The following is a 5,000-nucleotide window of genomic DNA, read 5'->3' as shown; positions in this document are numbered from 1 at the left end:
ATGAAATAATAAAACTAATGATAATTGATGATAAAAAGAATAATAACAATAGTAGCAATTATAATATTATAGTAGTGATGATATCATTACTATACTGATTATAGTAATAATAATTATGCTGTTATTAGTTTCATTATCATTATTATTATCATCATTATCACCAATATAATTATTCTTACTATCACCATTATTATTATTACTATAATCATCATTATCATCGTCATTGTTATTATTGTTATTGTTATTAGGCTTACTGTTAAATCACGGAGATATGGTAATTAAACCACTTATACCAGTCTTTCTAACTACATCATTCATTTAATTTATTATGGTATCTACTTTTCTCTCTGCTAGTGTACTTGTTCTTAGTTACTGATTTACTTATTTCATATGTTCATAGAAGCATATTTTATACACTTGCGTCTTATATACATATGTGACGAAAACTGGATAAATGTATAAATCTTTTTACCTATCTGTTTGATTACGTCTATGCTTATTTATCATTCTATTCTTAATTCTTAATTCTTCCCTTTTAATCTTATTTTTCGTTATTTTTCCTATTTACGTTATGTACCTTTATTTTCTACCGGATTTTCCTTATATACATTATTTTCTCTCTTTGGCTTATTTTATCAATTTTACGTTATTTACCTTTTGTCTTTTTCTCCTACATTTACCCTAATATCTTGATTTACCCATTTTTACTTGTTTACGAATTTTATCCTTATTCCTTTCTTTATCGCAACTGTTCCCTTTTCCTCACCCTTGTAGCAGCGGCAGAGAGAGCGAGGGAGGTCGGTCGGGCAGCTGGATTCAAAGACATTCCTGAAAATAGATGAAAAAAACATTAATTTGAATATCTGCTTGATTATGTATATTTAATAAAATATATAAAATAAATGCCTTCAATCTCTAATGATCATACGATTCATTTATATTTAGATCAGCATTTGTAATGAAGTATGATGATCATCTGCATAAATATTATCATTACGGTTGGCTTCGCTCGAAAATAATTGGCGGGAAATTTGGTGTTGTGGTTTCCCTCGCTGGTGGATGTTCCTTCCGTGTGGAATTCAATATGTGTTTGATCTAATTTCATCTTTTGTGATTTAAATACGAAGGTGTACTCTCACTCATACCACGCGTGGGTGTGTAAAAGAGCCACCAGTAAACTGAAATACATACAATTTCACACAGATGTACACAAACTCACACGAACACACACACACACACACACACACACACACACACACACACACACACACACATTAAAGGGGCCCAGTTGATGGTAGGTGCCGAGCGTAGGGTGTAAGGTAGACAACCAAGATGTCTTGACTCCTTTATTGTATAGTAATGATGGAGTGCGGCTGCAGGGAGTGTGCCTGTCATCTCCTTCAGTGGTTTAAAGACGGGTCGAAATCACGTATTTAGCATGTGGCAATCAGAGGCGAAGAAAGGTAGTGTTACGACATTACATAGCTCTTGCAGAAGGGGATAGGCAACACTGGAATGTCTAATGTGGCAAGGAGAGACGGATAAACAGGTATAGCAATGGACATGCTTGCCTGTTTGTTACAACATGGGAAGAGATGAACATTGATTTAAAGCAATGATCATGAGTAAATGCATATGTATATGTATGTGTAAAGATACGTATGTATCTGATATATAAGGTTATATAAAATATGTAGAATATAGTAATATGATATAGATACATACACTCGCACGCACGCTCTCTCTCTCTTTCTCTCTCTCTCTCTCTCATAAACAAACACACAACATACACTTTTACATGCATTCATCCAGATACCTACAGGTCTTCATTTACAATGTAGAGAAACCAATTTATCTTTCCTGTCCTCATGGGCGGAGAGAAACCCATTTATCATAGTAACGACATGCTCGAGTATGATTCATGTATCACATTTTTCGACAAAATAAAGTGTTCCGCGTTTTATGGGCCTTACATTACATTATCATCAGGTGAATTCTTCGAGACTAATTCATCTTCTGTAAAAATATGTGAACACAAGTACGCACTAAATTTTCTTTTTTCAGTGAATAATTCATTCATGTCAAACGCTCGTGATCAGTAAATTCGCTGCAAAAATATATCAAATCAACGTTTTGACACTTTGAAAGGAATGTCAATACACACTCTATATCTCTATAATCTTTTCTCACAATCGGTCTTTCGATCTTCCTCGTCATAATCCCCCGCCTTTCACAATTGCATTTCTCCCGTCTTTATCTGTCTTTGCCTCTGCCCCCCCCCCCCTCTCTCTCTCTCTCTCTCACTCTCTCTCTCTCCCTCCCTCCCTCCCTCCCTCCCTCCCTACCCTCCCTCCCTCCCTCCCTCTCTCTCTCTTTATCTCTGTATCTCTCCCTCCCTCCCTCACTTTCTCCCTCACTCTCTCTCTCTCTCCCTCGATTCCCTTCCTTCCGAAGCGACCGTGTCTGTTTGCGCCAACGGCTGGCAATCGGCACGGCGGGAGGAAGCCGGACTTGGCGGCCGAATTCCGATTTGATAGAGGCGAAGAAATAAGCCGGTTCACGCGGGGCTGGATCCTCATTAAAGAGGGTTTTAGTAGAAAAAAGTTTGGGCAATCTTAGCTTTCTCTTTTTAATGTTTTAAATGCCAGCGGGGTATGCATCATTTGAAATGCAAATGGTATGCTGTTGCTCTGAGGCAGCACGGAAGAGTCTTAAACATATAAGAAAGAGAAACAAAAGGGAAATATAAATATAAACTTTCCACGTACATGAAGTTTACGATTCTAATTTGAAATCTTTCATTCTATAAATTCTTTAATATCTGTCAAAATATCTATATATCTATCTATCCCTACGTAAATCGATCTATGTCACTCCCTAGTGAACTTTCTAGAAACGTTCGGGGTTTTTGCTAGACTTTCTTGGTGATTTATAGTGATTAAGGAAAACCAAACTTCATCTTGTGAGCTTCATAACCGTCATATTTTCGCAAAACTTGGACTGTTTTAACTAGAATGATTAAGATTATTTGACTTCATAAACTTTTCTTTTTATTTTTCATCTTTTTTTTTTTTTTAGTCCATGCATTTAAATCTAACTTAAGTCGGGACTGTGATTAAAAGGACTCCATTTTATGTGTTTTTTTTTTTTTTTTTAGTTATTTTTTTTTTAAGTTTTATTTTCTTTTCTTAAAATATAATTTGTCAAAGCTATTTGTTTTACAGTTTCTTAATTTACAGCTATTCACTTGGACTTTCACTTATTTGAATAACTAATCTCCTTACCTTTGTATATTAATTTTTGTAATCCATCCTTGCGTTCTTTATAATTCATCACGAATTGTTCACTTTATATTCATACATGTATTATTCATCTTCATGTTTATCATCTTATCATGTTTAGTATTCAGAATGAACACAAGTTAATTATGCATGAAAATTTAATTCAAAATGCTTTTATTTACTCGTTTAATTACATGTAACTTAATATTTCATCGCCAGTGTGTATGAATTACGAGACAGGGCGTGGAAGAGAGATAGGAAGAGAGAGAGAGAGAGAGAGAGAGAGAGAGAGAGAGAGAGAGAGAGAGAGAGAGAGAGAGAGAGAGAGAGAGAGAGAGAGAGAGAGTGAGAGAGAGAGAGAAGCAAAGAGATAAAAGAGAGAGAGAGGAGAGAAGAGAGAAAACGGACAGAAATGCATACATAGAAACTCACGGGCATGGCATGTATAGATCTAAAAGCAAATGAATAAATGAATAGATAAAAGCGCAGATATACATCTAGTCGCCAGGTGTTGAAAAAAAAAAAAAAAAAAAAAAAAATACGAAGGCGCATCCGGTGCAATTATAAGAAGTGTTAATTCGCACAGCTGTCCGAGGGCTCTGGTGTCGCTGTTTCGAAAATGAAACGCGCTTCGTTCGCTGTTTTGTCTTTGTTTCGTTTCCCTTTTCTTTGTTTTACTTGTTTCCCCTTTTCTCAATTTTCTTTGTTGTTTTGCTTTTAACATATAATTCAATGTTCGATTCGTTGTGTCATTAGTTTCACTCGCTGAGTCGGTTTCTCTCACTCGTGGTTAGGACCAATTTTATATGTACATACAAATCTGACTTTCGGATGGACCTGTCAGTCTATTTTTTTTCCGTTTATCTATCTATCTATCTATTTTTCCGTTTATCTATCTATCTATCTGTCTATGTATGTATATATATATATTTATATATATGTTGAGATCGATATTAACTAGACATTTGAAAGATGCATTGGCTACAATTGTAAAGATGTCTGAACCATACAATTGCCAAACCCCACCGAAATGTTTATTCAATTTTTATTTTATTTTGAAGTCATATTTATATAGCAAAATTTGGTTTTAAAACTAATATAATAAGTTAAAATAACCATATATAAATGGTTAATTTGTAAATAATTCCATGGGGGGGGGGGGTTAATAAGCAGTTTTGTCATTACGTTTAAATTTTGTTTATCCCGGAAATTGAAAGTTGTGATGTTTGATAAGTAAATAAGTATAAATGTTAAATCCATCATTTCATACGCAGAGACATGTGAAGAAGTTGGGGAAAATTCATGGGAGAACAACACACCCAATGTCTGTTTTTTATTTTATATTTTTCTCTCTTTTGCTGTGGATACAACGGAATTAGTCAAGTTCCTCGCATATTCTTCCTCCTCCTTCGCCGCCGCCGTCGCCTCCTTCCAAGTTATGAAAGGAGAGGAGAGAGGGGGAGGGGGAGAGGGAGAGGGGAGAGGAAGGGGGGTGATTGATAGGAGTTCCGTTCGGTCAAGTATTTCGGGAGAACTTCTTTTTCGAAGTTCTTGGGCTTCTGAGCCGTCCCGCGAGGCCTGTGTGCTAGTCCCTAAGACCCTGAAGATACCCTGAATCCCCGAATGTCATTAAGTCCTGAAAAACCTGAAGCCCCGAAATCTTAAAGTCCTGAAGTCCTGAAGCCTCGAAGCCTTGAAATCACGAAGCTTTGAAACTGA

The 5,000-nt window shown here is 35.8% G+C and overlaps 1 protein-coding gene across 1 annotated transcript in view; it reads right to left on the bottom strand.

The window, feature by feature from the left end:
* Nucleotides 1-5,000, bottom strand: part of LOC125048235 (octopamine receptor beta-2R-like) — a 378,640-nt gene that overhangs the window by 26,500 nt on the left and 347,140 nt on the right. The window contains exon 2 of the mRNA XM_047646825.1: nucleotides 767-828. The gene's annotated coding sequence lies outside the window, so the exon portion shown is untranslated. The remainder of the gene's footprint in view (nucleotides 1-766; nucleotides 829-5,000) is intronic.

This window comes from Penaeus chinensis, chromosome 43 (genome assembly GCF_019202785.1).
Source record: "Penaeus chinensis breed Huanghai No. 1 chromosome 43, ASM1920278v2, whole genome shotgun sequence".
Taxonomy (NCBI): Eukaryota; Metazoa; Arthropoda; class Malacostraca; order Decapoda; family Penaeidae; genus Penaeus; species Penaeus chinensis.
This window is presented reverse-complemented; position numbering and strand designations above follow the sequence as displayed.